The sequence below is a fragment of the Alnus glutinosa genome, chromosome 10 (genome assembly GCF_958979055.1).
Source record: "Alnus glutinosa chromosome 10, dhAlnGlut1.1, whole genome shotgun sequence".
NCBI lineage: Eukaryota > Viridiplantae > Streptophyta > Magnoliopsida > Fagales > Betulaceae > Alnus > Alnus glutinosa.
Window position 1 is genome coordinate 21397181 of NC_084895.1, and position 18095 is coordinate 21415275.

The window sequence follows — 18095 nt, forward strand, 5'->3', positions numbered from 1 at the left end:
ACCACATGAATGTTATTTTTTTTTTTTAGTTTTAAGGACCACATGAAATTTGATCAACTAAAAACATTTCAAAAGAAATTAATATTAATTATTTAGTAAATAGTTTAATTAGTTATAATTCAAAACAGACTATGAGACTAGGCTAAAAGATAAACATATATAATCTGAATATATACACAAAGAATTCCCATTTCCATCCGAGTTGAGCCTTAACGTTAAGTTCCATTCGGATATGCAAATTGTAGTTTAAATTGTCGTTAAATTTATTTTGCTTCTGTACTCAATTCAATTCAGGAAAAAAAATAAAATAAAATTGTGAATGTGTAATCGATATATCGTTTTATACAATTTTGATCAAACATGGGTCATCTTACAGGAAAGGCAAAGGGTAGGAGAAGGATCCTCTCCATTTCATTTATCCGGTTAAAGTATTTAGAGGTAGTAAAATGGTTCAAAATATACATATAATATAAAATTAAAGAATATGAAAGAGGAGAGAGAGCATAAGCGGTTGATCAACATATTAATTAAACCGTATTACAAACAATAAAAGCATTAGCAACAGTTGTTCTAAATCCCATTTCCTTCCCTACATGCAGGGGCGGGGCCAACTTCAAGGGTGGGGATCCATGGCCCCCCCCCAAAAAATTTCAAAATCCTTGAAAAAAAAATTATTTTTTAAGGGTTAATCATATGATGGTCTCGACAAAAATGAAATTCAATCCTCCTAAAAATTTTATTCTACTAGCTAGTAAAAACTAGATTATGTAGTATAATGGACCATTTGTGTCTAACAGACCATTTGCTAATTTATATTGAGAAATAAATTGCAAAGTATTCCACTACAGAAATGATAATGGATGAATTTTATTTCATGAAAGACCGTCGTTAAGCACAATTCAAAGAAGATACGAAGTTCTTTTTTGGATTTTTTTTTTTTTTTGGTACATTTCTATAGCAAACTAGAACGTACACTTTTGTATTCCGAAGAAAGTTTATTTTTAAAGATAATTTTATAGATATGTAACTTTTGTATATTGTAATTAAGACTTATAACTTAGTATGAAGTTATATTTAAGACTTGTCTGCTTTTATTTTACACACTACAAAAAATCAAGGTTTTTGAGCCATTTTAACAAATATCACTATGGATATGATGAAGTTGTAACGAGCAAGCTAATTTGGTTCTTTATTTTTTATGTTGTTTCTAAAGGAGTGCATTTGCCTAGACAAGCTTGTCATCTTAATTCATTTAGGTTGTGTCTAAGACACAGATATTGAAGTTATGTATATGTCGTGGATGGCATATAGAAAATGGGCTATTGTTTGCTCCTAAGGGCCACGCTGAAAATGCCCAGCCAGCCCAGGCGCAAATGTTCTCTGATCCAAATATGGCTATGGATATATATATGATGAAGAAAAACCTTTCAATGATTATACCCCAGGTATTGCAAGTTACGTAGTTTTTTCTCTTTTGATAAGATATTGTTGTAATTGCGTGAACTTTGTTACTTTTACTTGTTGGTATAATTGCTTGAATTAGAAATAGATCATATTGATACTTTATTATTGATCCCCACACTTTGGACTTGTTTGGCAAGGGAGAGAAAATTCTCCCACCCCTTCTTCACTTTTTTCAAAAACAATCAACTTCAAAACATTCTAACTTTATATCACATCAATAATTTTTTATTACTATTTAAATAAAAAAATTCATTACAATACAAAACTTTTTCACTTTTTTATACAAATTCTTTTTACTTTATATCGCATCTATTATTTCTTACTACTACCCTCAACTCACACTCCCTTACCAAACAAGGCCTTTGTAAATGTCCATATATTGATATTATCATGTAAGCTAGATGGGTCACTATTTGTACTCATTTAACTGATGATTGGTATGATTGTGGCCTGATTGAATTCTGGTTGCTGAAAATTAACTTGAGCTGATATCTAATTGTAGGTCGCAGATGGAGAGCTACCCATCGTTGCTTTCTCATGGGTGATCAGTAACCCTGTTTCTATGAATTTTTCTAATATATGAATCTTTTTTGGGTTTCTAATATGTCAAATCATGCTTATTTGTTAGAGTACGTGGAGGTTGAAGTATCGATTCTCACTTTGCAGATAGCTATGTGGCTAGTCTGGAAGATGGCACTGTGTTTGAGAAAAAAGGAATTGATGGAGATCAGTAGCCTTTGGAGTTTATAACTGATGAATGTCAGTTTTATTCCTAAACTTTATTGATATCCTCTTTATCTTATACATTTTGTTTGTTAGATTGTTAAAAAGCAGTTTTGACTAGATTTTGCCTTGCTATCTTTAGAACACGTAATTGTTGGTCTAGACTGAGCAATGGCAACAATGAAGACGATATTGACAATAAATCCTGATTTTGGATTTTGATCAGTGAAGTAAGGCTGGATCTTGCTGTAATTCCACCATCTTCAAATGTAGTCTATGGAGTTGAAGTGTTAGATTTTTTGAAGGCAACAATCATTTTGATCAAATTGTACATATTTAACAACGAGAGATTCCAATCTTTCTGAAATTTTTCATAAAATTATCATTACGTGGTAGGGCAATCTGATAGAGAGAACTAAGCATATGTACTGGTGGACTACTATCTCTATAAATCATCCACTCTATGTGGACTACTTATATTTTCAATGTAAGATTGGAGTATTACAATATCCCCAACTCAAATGGATGGTAAGGTTTTTATGTTCTTTCGATATAGTTCTTCTTATTGTTCCCAACATCGGCTATGCTTTTTTTTTTTTTAGGAGCTTCTTATGGGTTCTAAGTTGTTTCCTTAGAGCATCTCCAGCAGACCTTTCATATAGTTCATAATAGTTATATTTAACTATTATGATCTATTTTATTCCTTCAGCAGACACTTCAAAATAGAGTGTTTTCATCCAATTTGTTACAGTAAACTTTCATATAGTTTTTCGTTTTTTATTATTGCCTCTCTCCTCTCTCTCTCCCTCTCCCCCAATTTTTACAATAAAAAATATATTGAAAAATAATATTTAAAGAAAGTAAAAAGTGAGATAATCGATCTGTTGGAGTTTGTATTGAAAAATTAATAATTAAAATAGAAAAATATGTATTTTAAGTAACTAAAATAATTACTGTTGTTGGAGATGCTCTCATGGGATCTTAGATTAAAAGTTGGAAAACTTTATATATTGTAGGAAGAACTAAGAAGAGTGTGATTGACAAGTATATGTCCAACTCAAATGGGGCATGCATGTGATCAATAATTGAACTTGAAAAGCAAAATTGTTGTTTTGCTGAACCCAGTTGGATAAATGACAAGCTGTGCAAATGACAAGTTGTACGTCATGCTTTGTCTCGGCTTCATTTTAATATCTAAGTTCTTTATTTTATTTTATTTTTAATTTAAGACCTAGGTTGATTAATGTTGGAACAAGTAGCTCATATTCTTTTGGGTATAAAGAGTAATACGAGAGTACCAGTAAAGTGGGTCAGTTGGGTGTAATTAAGTTTATGTCGTTTGGAGACAATTAGTTTGTGCGGTATAAGGATATTTTGGGGTTTTTCATATCTGTTCGTACAATTGGGTTTTACTATAAATATATTATGTTGTAACCTTAGTTGATTATTATTGAATATAGTCGCACTCCTATGAACATTATGTAATTTTTCTCTGTGTGTGTTATGTAATTTTTCTCTATGGTGTTTGAGCATAGTAAAATAAACCGAACACAATTTATAGGGTCTAAAAAAAAGGATACCTTTGGGCGTAGACCATTTCTCTTAAGAAAAATCCCCAAAATCCCAACAATAATGAGAGTCCAGATCAGCTTGGAGTTACTATTATCAGTCCCGTCAACAAAAACTCATTTTGAAATATCTTCAAATAAGCAACAATTCAACCAAACAGGAATGTTAATTATGACACTTAACTGCAGAATTTTTATTTTTATTTTTATTTTATTTTTTTTTTCATATTTTCATATTTTCCAAAGGCATCCCCCATAAGACCTTCATAAGAAACCGATTTTTTCAAAGGCATCCCCCAAATTTTTCATATTTTCAAGTCCAACGCCACTTCAGATCCTCTAAGTCGTTCCCATTTTTTTCCAACAGTCGAGCCTCTCTTTTAAGCATTCCTTCAAACACCATGTCTACTATCTCCTCGTCTGTTTTTAGTGTCTTCCTCTAGTCTTCCGAGTTCCAGTCCTTCCCACAATCCCTCCCTCTCTTGAAACAGAACAAAAAGAAAAACAAAACAAAAAACAAAAAATCCTTTACTCTCATTCAGACCTTTTATCAAACACCTTATCTTCGTTGACCTCTCTTTCATCTTCTCTGCCCTCTCCTTATACCCAACCACAAATCCCCTTCTCTTCCACTCAAATTCTGAAGAAAAAAAAAAACAAACAACAACAACAACAGATAAGGTATACCTAACCACAAATCCACTAAAATTGATGTCTTGCTGCCATGGCTGTAGATAACTTGCTGCAGATATGTATCCTCTAATACTGCGGAGCCCCTTGGTAATCAAAAGACAAACCGAAATGCTCGTTCTTTAGAAATCTGAGGAAGATTGGTCTTTGGTTTTGAAGGGTCGCATCTCTTGGACGAGGGTTTTGGAAAAAACCCATGAATAATATCTTCCAACAAGCCAGAGTCTAGGGAGAAAAGAATAGACACAACTGAGAAAGGAACAATAGAAATATTTGGTCTTTTAAAATAAAAGTGGGGCAAAATATAAAGAAAAATTTTGAGGGGGACAAAAATATTATTTTGAGGGGTCAAAATATAAAGAAAATTTTTTAGGAGGGACAAAACAATTATTTTGGGAGGTCAAAATGTAAAGAAAATTTTTTAGGGGTGATAAAAAAATTATTTTGGGTGGATAAATTTATAAACTTATATATTTTAAGTTGAATTTTAAAATTTTTGGGGAGACATTCGTCCCCCCAACCATGGGCGTGGGTCCGCCTCTGACGTAGGTAAATTGTCGAAGCATATTAAATTTATATCTTTCTTCTTTCTTACTTTCTCTTTTGATTTCATATTATTAATTCATCATTGTTGTGCATGGTAACAACAATTAATATTGGAATTCTCCCGACAACTTCAAATAAACATCTTAAGGAAGATGAATAGATTTTTATTTTTATTTTCTTTTAGCAAATTAACTTGACAAATTAAAATATTGCAACCACGCAACCAATCGCTAAAATTAATCAAAGCAATAAAAAGATCAAATACAAATATTTGAGTGGGGAAGTGGAAACCCTTTAAAAGGTAAAATTAGTTGGAAGCAACCAAACTTATGAAACCAATTTTTTTATACTTACAAAACCTTTGCAGTAAAAGTACCCAACAAGCAAACCATTTGTTTTCTACCTAAGTTACGTAGCTACAGAAATCTTCTATTTGATCTTCTTTGCAATGCAAAACTCCGGTAGCTTGAAGATCTAAGATATTGTAAAGAGTAAATTTCCTCAAATATCAAACATTGTTTTTAAATTAAATGATGTAGATTTTATCATATCAATATTCATGTATTCATCATCATCTATTTATACCCTAAAATTCTAAAAAATTGTGATCTTGTCATGCATCCTCAGTGGACAAACGGCAACAAACAAAAAACTCACTGTGTGGAGTGGAGAGCCCCCCTCATGTACGTACGTTAAACAACTTAACTTCATGAACGGAAAGGAAAGGAGAAGCCAGCTAGACAATTAATTGGAGGAATTAGAGTGTGATTGACAATTAAGCTATATCTTTCATATGAGTAGAAGGATTTATAATTCTTTGGTGGAAAGGTTTTTCTATATTACTCATTGTTGTGTAGTAGGGGTTTAATCATTTGGTGAATATGGTTGGTTCAGGTATGAAGATGACACTATAGAGGTATCATTTATAATTAGATGTTAAAACTTAAAATTATGCACATAAAGGTGTACTTTGTTTCTGTTCTGCATTTAACTGGAAAACTAGGATCTATCTTTAATTATTCTAAGGCAGCAAATAGCTTAAAGGGATGAAACCAAAAACAAAAAATTAATGATTTTTTTTTTTTTTTTTAGCCGTTTTAAGAACCTTAAAACATCTCCAAAATATATATATATATATATATATTTTAGTTCTTTTTCCAATTCTAGATCTCGTCGCTTTAGTTCTTCCGTCGAGGTAGAACCAGCAAACGAATGCCTAGCTGGAGTCTTATCCTTAGGTTGTTTAGATGATCTATATATATATATATATATATATATATATATATATATTAATTTTTCTCAAGAGGCCATTTCGAGGCGTTTTAGAGCCGGCTCAAACATGTTTGAGCCATTTTGGTTAAAACAACTCCAATTATTTGGAGTCATTTTGGACCAAAACGGCTCAAACTTGTTTGAGCCATTTTGGTTAAAATGACTCAAACCGGGTTTTAATACTCCATAGGTTGAGCCGTTTTGAAAACGGCTAAAAAAAAATAAACAGCTCCAAATGTTTTAAGCCATTTTTAAGCCTTAAAGCGGCTAAAAAACTCGGTTTTTTTTTTGTAGTGACACCCACGCACAAATTGAGGGACTATATAGATTTAGGTTCAAACCCCCACCTTACATATAGAGAAGTAAAAGTGATTCTCCTAACAATTATTTTAATATAAAAAACTTTATATTTCATCCCTCAAAAGTTGAAGGGAAGCTGTGCAAGAGATCTAATTACAACTTTGAGAAAACAGTTGACAATCTAGTTACAAATGATCCCTTCCAGCAATAAGATTGAGGAGGGTCGTTCGACATAACTGCTATCTAAACTTTTCTCTGAAAAATAAATCGTTAGATTTCAGGATCTCTCTCCGTAGTCCATAATCGTGCGTTAGAACAGAGCCAGCTAGTAAAGTGATGGTAATGGCAGCAAAAGTGAACTGGAAGTAGACGAGCGTGGCCATGGGATAAAAAGGCCGCTCAAAGAACTCGTCGGAGCCGTTATCAGTGTTCTTGAGGATCGGATGCGATTTCTTGTGCTGCATGCATGCATGCTACGGGTTGACGCAAATTTGCTTGTGTCGGTGCGTGTGTTGACTGTTATATATAGTGATGTCGGTTTTGGTGTTTGGGTGGGAGGATCGATGAAGAAAAGGAGCTGCCGGAAGCAATTTTGATCTAAACAGTTGTAAAAGCTCCTCTTCGATCGAGCACATGAAATTTGACCAACAAAAAGTAATAATTCAAAACAGAGTAGAAGTACGAGTTGTAAACAGACTATGAGACGATATAGACTAAAAGATAAACATAATCTGAATACACAAAAAGAATTCCCATTTTCCAACCGACTTGAGCCAGCCTTAACGTTGTTCAATTCGGAGACGCAAATTCTATCTAGTTCTATTCGGACATGCATGAATTACCAAGCTTATAAAAGAACCCCCCGCCGCATCAAACAATCACAACCAAAAAAGTTCCTTTCTGATAAACTTTTGCACATCGATCCTTGATCAGACGAGACTTTGTTTTTATTCATCGATATGTCTCAGCTCGGCTATGTTCTCAAGTTGAAAGGAAAATTACTGTTACTTGATGCATGTTTTCACCTTGACTTATTTAAGCTCATTTTCCTGGGCGACGAGATTTTCATTATGGACTTATGCTAGTGGTAGCTGCTGACGGTTAAGCACTATTGCAAGCACTTATTTTAATCTTATGGTTTCAAAAATTCGATCCTTAGTAATTTGCTGTCGGAATTGCTATTAAGAGAGTTTTAATGGAACTCATCTGCTCAAGTATGTAAGCAAGCAGCTCAAAATTTGTTTGAACAAGTTAGCCTTACAGTAACTCTCACAAAAATTGTTAGGTATTTGTATCCCAATTTTGATTATGGTGAAATTGCTAGCAATTTAAAAAGCAGAGTTGCTGGAGATTTGTATCCTGGTTTTAATGCCAATAAAATCACAAGCAACGTAGACAACAAAATTACTAAAAATTGGGATAGTATTTTAGGATTTTCAAGAATTCTAAAAGATTACTTCCAACCAAACGGCTTGTAATTTACTTGTAACATATAGGCCACACTTTAATTTATTAGAAAATTTATTACATTATCACACTTGGCCCATACGATCGACGCATAATTTTCTAATTACTAAAAAAATCAGTGCTTACCGGAATTTCTGTTCTCGATGTTAATTGTAAACGCTGATAAAATGTTCATTAATGGCATATAAAATCACACGTACGCCGATAATTTCTCGAAGTTAATTTAGATATGCCAATAAATGAAAAATAATTATTTGCATGAGTATTAAAATGCCGATAATTATGGAATATATGATACCTTTCAAAAAAAAAAAAATTATGGAATGATAAGTCTAACGTACAATGATCAGCATTTAACAACAACGCCAGTAATGCATCTACATTTTATAATAATGCCGATCGATAATTAGATCGCTTCAAATTAAAGTATGACATAAAGAATCAAATTAAAGTCCAACAGAGATGCACGAAAAAAAAAAATTCAAAACCCAAAAAGAATTGAATATGATATAAATGATTTATTTTTCTATAGGAGTTAAAGTATTAGAATACATTTGAGTACCAAATATATATAAGGAAATATGAAAGGAAAGAAATAGGTAATACCCACTTGATGACTGTGCTGAGGCCTAAGAAGTCAGCAGTCACAAAGTTAAAAAAGTTATATATATATATAAAAAAAAAAAAAAAAAAAAAAAAAAAAAAGAAGCACTCAATTATTGTTTTAATTTCTGAGCCACCAAACATACTTGGGAGCAAGGAAAAAAAAAAAAAAGAAAAGAAATTGAACAAATAGGGTTTCGAATTTCGAAACATACATTACAGGGAAACTTCACAGGCCCCTTTATAAGTAAAAACTCTCTTCCACTTCTTTTCCTTTTTGCAGGAAGTGAAACTAATTCTGTTCCGGAAAACGAAAGTTTACCACCGTACTTCACTGCTACCTACCTATTTTGTCCTTTTCCACTTCCAAGTTTTTCACGATTCTTTTTTTTTTTTTTTGCTATTTTCCCTTGTGTTAAGTGTCAAGCAGGTTTGGCGGGTCGGAGAGCGATCTGGGCCGTTGAAATGTGGATGGGTGATTCGGGCAAGGAATGGTGCATCATCTTAAACAAGAGATTATCTTAATTTTAATGTTTTCTTATTTCTCGCATCAATCTCACGTGTCTTGAAAATTAGGATAAATTTTCCAACACATGCAAGAAAGTCCCAGTGGCATGCTTTGGCCTTGGCTTTGCCTATGGTTGGCAATATTCTAACAGTTGGGTCCTTGGTCAGAGCCGCCTCACTCTTTTCTCTTGTCAGCGATTTCTACTTGCTGTCATGAAGTGAGAATGGAAAGGATGATAAACATTCAAAGCGCAGATCAGGACTACGAAAGAAGTCAGTGGACGACTAGCTAAAATGATTTTTGTACTTCGCAGCAAGTTCGCTAGTTAGTGAAATTGTGCATGCGATTTCCAAAATGTCTTTAACATAATTGAATGTCGATGTTTACGTTAGTTAGAATGGCCAAAGAAAGAACACAATTGTCTTTGAAAAAGCTCAACATGCAGTATTCTATTCAATGGACAAAATAAAATTCCTCACGTCTGCATGCCATGAACATAACAATCAACTCGTTTGCCATGCATTGCCCTAAGGGGCGGACCCACCTGAGCCCTCAGAGCTCAAGGTGTTCTTAAAAAAAATAAAATAAAATAAAATTTTACCCCTTAAATTTTTTTTATGGCCTCCAATTTTTTTTTGTTTTCAATTTGGCTCTCCCAATTTCAAAAGCTGGCTTTGCCCCTGATTGCCCTCGTCATCGATCATACATCTTGTAACCATGGCTCCCTCAAAGTATTCGACTGAAGGAAGGCGTTTGAGTCTTTGACAGCTACTCTCTCCATAACACAATAAAATCTGCTCAAGTCAAACATCTAACCTCCTTCGAGCTGGGAAAAGAAAAAGAAGCGTGCATTAGTCATTTGCTATGCCATCTAGCTAAAAGTATCTACTTCTTTGTACTTGCAAAAAAAATTTCAAAGTCGTTGCTTATTCTACTGTTCATGTCATTTTCAAAGGACGCTAAACAGTCAAATTTTTGTACTTTAAAAAAAATTATTGAACCATAAAACATGCAAACATCACAAACACAAAATTAACACAAGGATTTTATTAATTTTATTTTATAGAAAATTAACACATGCAAGGATACAGTTGAAATAGACATTCTTTTCAACTAAAATTTCTACAAAAATATTTTATATAAAAAAAATTAAAAAAAAATTAGAAAACAAAAAAAGAAAAGGACAAGATTTTTTTAAAAAAATGAAAAAAGCAAAAGCTTAAAAAAAGGTGTTGTGTTATTTTTGGCGCGGGAAGGAAGAGAATAACTTTAATAGTAAATTAGGAGAAATATTGAATAATTTAAAATAATAGGAGTGACAATGCAAATAAGATGATAAATAAAAACTAAAAAGGAGGGCAAAAGGTTTGGTTTTATATACAGTAGAGCATTAACTTAAAGCTGTTTAGTCACTTCCAAACATATTAGCATATTAGCGCAAATGGGGGAGGGTTCAAGACAACCAATACTCCACACGGGAAAGTGAAACCAAACATAATTTTCATTGATTCGTTCAGAAGTACTTTTCCATGAAATTATTTCACCACTAGACTTGCAATTTGGGCAGACTTGACGTGTACAGTGCTATATATACAAGGTGTACGTTAAGGACTATTTCATAACCTTTTTTCTTCTGGTTTGGCATGTCAAAGAAGAACCATGCCATATCATCTCCTCTTCACCTTGTTTCTCTTTGGCATTTTCTCTGCAAATCATGCCTGCAACCAAATAGACTGCCACTCTCTCTCGTCCTTACCCTTCAACAATGTCTTCTCCTCAACTAAATTGGTCTTCTGTTGACTGTTGCCTGTGGGAAGGCATTTCTTGTGATCATAATCGTCAAGTCATTCATATTTGGTTACCTTCTAAAGGCCTCATTGGGAGTATATCTCCCTCTCTTGGAAACCTCACACAGCTCTCACACCTCAATCTCTCCCACAATTCACTTTTTGGTCCTCTCCCTAAAGGATTGTTTTTGTCCTTGAATCAACTCAAGGTCCTTGATTTGAGCTACAACCATCTATTTGGAGATCCATTTGGCTGGCCTGCCTCCATTCAAATTATTGACATATCTAGGAATCAGTTCAGCGAGACACTCCAATCTTCATTCTTTCAAAAAGCATGGCGGTTGACCGAGCTCAATGTCAATAGCAATAGTTTCCTGGGCCCTATTCCTTCATTTCCTTGCATCAATTCTTCCTTGGTCAAGCTCCTCGATTTCTCACATAATCATCACAGTGGCCATATTCCTAGTGGACTTGGGGCATGTTCCAAACTAAAAGTTTTTCGGGCAGGTTTTAACTCTCTCTTAGGAGCCGTTCCTGATGATATATACAATGCGACAGGATTAGAAGAAATCTCCCTACCTTCCAATAATCTTTCAGGACCCATTAACAGTGATATTGTGACCCTTGTCAAACTCACCAACCTTGAGTTATATGGCAATAAATTTAGTGGCAAACTCCCCGTGGATATCGGGAAGCTCTCCAAATTGAAGCACCTGCTCCTTGATACGAACTCCTTAACAAGTTCTCTGCCCCCATCTTTGATGAATTGCACAAATCTCGTCCAATTGATTTTACTGTACAATTTTCTTGAAAGAGACATCTCTACCTTCAATTTCTCAACTCTTCATCAACTTACCGTAATTGATTTGGGGATGAATAACTTTTCCGGAAACTTTCCAGTTAGCCTTTCCTCATGCAAGTCCTTAAAAGCAATTCGACTCAGCAAAAACCGACTAGAGGGACAAATCCCACTTGAGGTGGTTCAATTGAAATTCTTATCCTTCTTTGCACTTGCTGACAATAGGCTAATCAATATCACAGATGCAATTAAGATTTTGATGTGTTGCAAGCCACTCACCATAGTCCTCATTGGAGGAAATTTTCTACACGAGGCAATGCCTGGTGATGACGATATAGTTGGTTCTTAGGTATTCAAAAATGTTCGACTTTTGAGTCTTAGTAATTGCCAACTGAGTGGTCAAATACCTATATGGCTAACTAAGCTTAAGAAGCTAGAAGTCCTACATCTTTATTCCAATCGTATTACAGGTTCAATTCCGGGGTGGTTGTCGACTCTTCCAAGGCTCTTTCATTTACGCCTATCTGATAACCTCATTCCAGGTGAATTTCCAAAGGAACTTTGTGAATTTCCAAAGGAACTTTGTGCATTGCCAGCATTTATGTCACCAAAGGCTCTAGTAGACAACAATAAATTGGATTTACCACTTTTTGCTCTTTTCACAGAAATTATTATCCAATACAATTTTCTCTCAAACCTGGGATCAATAATTTATGTTGCAAACAACAATCTTAGTGGTAACATCCCCGTTGAGATTGGCGAATTGAAGCTGCTTAATGGTCTGGATCTCAGTCATAACAACTTCTTAGGCAACATTCCAAACCAACTATTTGAGCTCACAAACTTGGAAACATTAAACCTCTTTGAAAATCGATTGTCCGATGAAATACCAGCATCACTAAGTAGTCTACATTTCTTGCGTGACTTTAGTGTTGCAAACAACAATTTGCATGGACCAATACCATCAGGTACTCAGCTCCAGAGCTTTTATGCCTCTGCATACGAGGGCAACCCTAGACTTTGTGGCCTCCCACTTCCACATGAGTGTGCCCATATTGTTAACAACAATGAAGACATTTGAGATGAGGACAATGGGCATAGAATCCCATGGTTTCCAATTACTGTGGTTCTTGGCTTCATTACAGGCTTTTGGGGGGTTTGTGGTCCATTGGTTATTAGTTATAAGTGGAGAGTTGCATATTTTCGATTCATGGGCCACGTAAAAGATAAGTGTATAATCTTATTCTTTAAAATTGTATATTGGTCGCTCTAGAGTGTGTCATCAATTTGGCTTCTCAAGTTTCGATTTGAATAATTTAATGTTTTGTTAGTTTTCATATATATTTTCAATTTGCGTTCAACGTGATGTGAGAGTCAATTAATGTACATTACAATTAGAAAAGATAGAGAAGATTTTCAAATTTGTTGTTGTGATAGCCAAGTGAGTGATCATGATTAGTGACCACGAAGTCTGTTGAAGAGCATATATATATATGAGTCTTTGATAGCTACTCTCTCCACAATACAATGAAATCTCACTACAAAAAATAAAAGGTCATTAGCGGCGACTTTTTTTCGCCGCTAATGCGGTCGCAGCAGATACTCCACCTCTAATGATCAATAGCGGCCACCCAACACGTCGCCGCTAAAACTATTTTTTTGTCGCTGCTAAGTGCTTTTTAACCAAAGCCATATGTTGCCGCTATTGAGTGACCAATAGCGGCTACAGTTGGGTCACCGCTATTGATACACAAATAGTGGCGACAGAGAGGTCGCCGCTATTGGTTATGTATTAGTGGCGACTTATGTCGCCGTCGCCGCTAATACTGTTAAAAATTCAAAAAAATCTATATTTTTTGAAAAATATATTTTTAGGTATCAATATATATAATTACCTGTCAAACTTACCATTAAACTCCTACATTATCCAACATTTCCACACCATATTATTAAAAACCAATTGTATTAGATTCTACAAAAGATCTTTTCAAACCAAGGTTCTATTAAGGAATTAAGGCAAAAGATATAGAAAATGACTTGTAAAGTATTTCATATTGATAAAATGATTGAAATACATATAGTACTGAATGCTAAAGTATTCTTAGAGCATTCACAATGGCTTGTCTAAAAATTTATCTAGAATATTTAATCAAAACCCACTTTATCTAGTTTAGCTAATAACTTTTCAATCCCTTCTTCCATCAGCTTATCTAAACTTCTTCTCTATTTTATAAAATAATCAATTTTAATATTTTTATTCATTTTTGAAAAATGAAATTGACTTCTAAAATAAAGGCAAGTGTGCACACAAAGTGTTAACAAAAATTAACAATGCAAAAAAATAAATAACACCAGAATTTTTGTTAACGAAGTGTAAACTCAAGATGAGAAAAACCACTCCGGGGCAGCCAAACCCAAGATATTCACTATTCAGAAGACAAGACTAGTTACAAGATAGTAGCACTCACATACCCCTGATGCAGTGGTCGTACCTTGCACTCTAACATGTAGCCTAACACGAACGCCTCCCAACCAAGTCTCCTACCTGAAGGGGTCCTCAATGGAATCCTTTACCTTAGGGCCGACCCCTAAGATAGACTTCAGTTTAAGCGCAGAGAGAACGGTTTCAGAGAGAACAAATCAGCTCAATAACCTCACAAAATAACTCTATAAGCAATAATGGAATTCAATACCGAATTCTTGCAATTCTCAAGCACAGGGGCCTCTATTTATAGGCTAAGGGCTCAAATGAGCGTCTAGCTTGATAAATTTGGGCGCCGTCCGGACAGTGGTCATAGGCCGTCCGGACGGACAACTATGCGACCGAAATTCTGAAAATTTCGTAGAAGATCTTTCCGATTTGAGACCCGCGTCCAAACGGTGAGGCACTGTCGTCCGGACGGTCGTACGTCCACTGCAAGTAATTTCCTTATTGAAAAATTGAAATGACTTCTAAAAGTAAAGTGTGTGCAACAAGTGTCAACAAAAATTAAAGCACAGCGGAAAGTAAATGACACAGAGATTTTTGTTGACGAAGTGGAAACTCAATTAAGATAAAAACTACTCCGGGGCAGCCAAACCCAGGATATCCACTATTCAGAAGACAAAGCTAGATACAAAGCAGTAACACTCACATATACCAATGCAGTGGTCGTACCTTGCTCTATAACGTGTAACCCAACACGAACGCTTCCCAACCAGGTTCACCTACCTGAAGGGGTCTTCAATGGAATCCTTTACCTTAGGGCCAACCCCTAAGATAGACTTCGGTTTTAGCACAGCAACAGCACACTTAGCAAAGGCTTCAGAGGAAATATCACGTCTCTAAGCAGTAGAGAATTCACCACCGAATTCTGTTGAATGGCTTCAGAGGAATTTCTAACTTCTCTGAGCTCTAGAGGAATTCACTTCGAATTCTTGCGGCTCTTAGTGCCTAGAGACCCCTATTTATAGGCTGGGGGTCAGAATGGGTGTCAGGCAAAATAAGCTTGTGAGCCGTCCGGACGGTGGACCATGACCGTTCGGACGGACAACTGTGCGACAGGATTTTCGGAAATTTTCGCGGAGAAATCTTTCATGTATTAGAACATCGTCCGGACGGGATGGCTCGATCGTCCGGATAGACGCATGTCCGCTGCAAGTAATTTCCATAACAGGCTTCGTGCGTCCGAACCAAGGGGCAGGAGCGTCCGGACTGCTAAACTTCAACACGCAATTTCCATATCTGATACACGTGCGTTCGGACCATAAGGGGGAGACATCCGGACGATTGAAGTCGAATCGTCAGTTACCATATACGATGCACCAGCGTCTGGACCACAGCTGTCAGGCGTTCGGACGGTCAAATTCAAACTGCGATTCTTGCCTTATGGACACACGCGTCCGGACGGGATACCACATCGTCCGGACGGTTGATTGATCTTCCCTTTCTTGAATTTGGAAAGAATCAGTGAACCGTTCGAGAACTGATAGGCGTCCGGACTTTCTGCTGAGACGTCCGGACGGATCAAGCTGGAACAGAGAACTTCTCGATACAGTGAAGTGTCCGGACGGAAGAAGCACGTCATTCGGACGGATGATGCTGGACTGTCTGGCGTCTGAACGGGATGACACATCTTCCGGACGAATGGAGCAGTAGACAGATGGGCGTCCGAACGGGATGACACATCGTCCGGACGGATGGAGCAGTAGACAGATGGGCGTCCGGACGGGATGACACATCGTCCGGACGGCTGACAGGGAACTTGAATTTTCTTCTAATCTTGACATCACTCTGAAAGTGGAATCCCTGTTTACAGCATCTTGGCTGCACGTAATTACCATAATAAGGCTTGGAGCGTCTGGACCCTAAAGACTAATGTCCGGACGGTTGAACTGGTGCACATCTTGCCTTATAGAAAACATCGTCCGAACGGGATCATACATCGTCCAGACGGTAGCAGCCGTCTTCCCATAACTGTGTCTTGAGGTAGAAACCCTAATGCTTGTCAAACCCTGAATGGCGTCCGAATGGTATAACCACGTCATCCGGACAGATGCACTGGAATACTGGATCTTCTCGAACTCTGATGAGCTTCTAGACACTGATGGATGTTCGGACAGAAAATATCTTGTCGTCCGGATGGATGTTGCTGATTGATGAGTGTCCGAACGGAATACCACGTCGTTCGGATGGCTAGCAGGGAACCGAAATAAACTTGCTTCCAAATTTCACAGAATCTTCTTGAAGGACATGGCTGAAGAGTAGACTCTGGATAAGGCAGCTTCCCTGATGAAAACAACAATATTACATAGAAGTGATTTTGTCAACAAAATGCAGCCAACACAAAAACTAACACTTATAAAGGCTTCGCACGTTCGGACCAGGAGGATGGACGTCCGGACGAGTGATCTGCTGCACGTAATTTCCATATCTGTCATACGCGCGTCCGGACCATGGTAGGCTGGCGTCCGGACAATTGAGTTTGAATTGCGAACTTGCCTTAAGGAGTAGCAAGTCCGAACGGGAATCCACGTCACCCGAATGGATGCAGCAATCTTCCCATATTTGATTTTGGAAAGAAAATTTGAAGCTTGGTCGAACACTGAGAGTCGTCCAGACGGGCTGTTGAAACGTCCGGACGGATGCAGGCTGGAGCAGTTCGAAGCTTCTCGACACAGAGGAAGGCCCAGACGGGAATCCACGTCATTTTGGGACAAAAATACTTGACCGGTTAATAATACAATCCCGGTCCAAAAATAAAAATTACTCCCCTTTTTTGTCACAAAGGACAAAGGGTAAAAAAGAGTAAAAAAATTAACCACAACGAAAATTACTCCCCCTAACGGTCTCAGAAGGACCATGGTAAACAGAGTAATATAATCCTGGAGGTTAACAAGCGTAGCAAAATCTAACATAAATGTCTCAAAAACTGGAAAAAAAAAAAAAAAAAAAAAAAGAAAAACTCAAGCATCCTCGGCCATTGGCGCATCGTCCTCGTCATCACTGCTGAATGGGTGGTGGAACTTGAGGCACTCCTGGAGGTCCAGCTGATTTTACTCTACCCGGAGGTTGATGGAGTGAACCTCCTGCTGCATGGTAGAGATGGACTGCTACATGGATGACATGGATAGCTGCATGGAACTCATGCCTCCCTTGATAGCTAACAAAGCCTCCATAATTTGAGAATAGCTTACTTCCGACTGAGGTGGTGGTGTAGTTTGGGAAGAGGAAGCCACACTCGGGATGCTGACAGGAATAGGAGGAGGCTGGGGCATATCGTCATTTGGATCATCTCTCCGCAGCTGAGCATTGGACTTCATCAGCGTGTGCTTGCTGAGTGGATCCTGGATCTTCATCTTTGGCTCTCTAGCAATACTGATGCCTGACTGTAGTATGATCTAGGTGAGCAAGCAACCGAAACGAAGACCGATATTGCTCTCATCACGAGCCTCCAAAATGACGCCCAAAATATGCTTGCACAGGCAGAAGGGCAAGCGAAGATGAATGGCATAGACGAACTGGGCCCTCTTCAAAATCAGGTCATTGCGCCTGACGACTGGCCATAGGTTGTGCTGAACGATCTTGGCCAACATGCGATGAGGAGCTGAAAGTGCACCAATCCTGATGGTAGTGGCGCACTCCTCTCCATGTGGAGCTGCGTGGAAGAATTCTCGGAGATCTTCCATAGAAAGAGGAAGCACTACCTCATTGTAAGGGCTGCCAGGCATCTCGAGAACAAGTACTCCTATGACCTGGTTGATGATCTGGGGATCAACAATGATAATATGCCCAAGAACAGTGGACTGAAGCACCAACCCGCTGTCATCATCCTGCACCACCTCTAGGTTGGCATAGAAAAGTCTCACAAGCCTAGTGTACACAACAC

The 18095-nt window shown here is 37.0% G+C and overlaps 1 pseudogene; it reads left to right on the top strand.

The window, feature by feature from the left end:
• The first annotated feature begins 10793 nt into the window (after positions 1 to 10793).
• On the top strand, positions 10794 to 13013 carry LOC133880400 (receptor-like protein 2; annotated as a pseudogene).
• The last annotated feature ends 5082 nt before the right edge of the window (positions 13014 to 18095 follow it).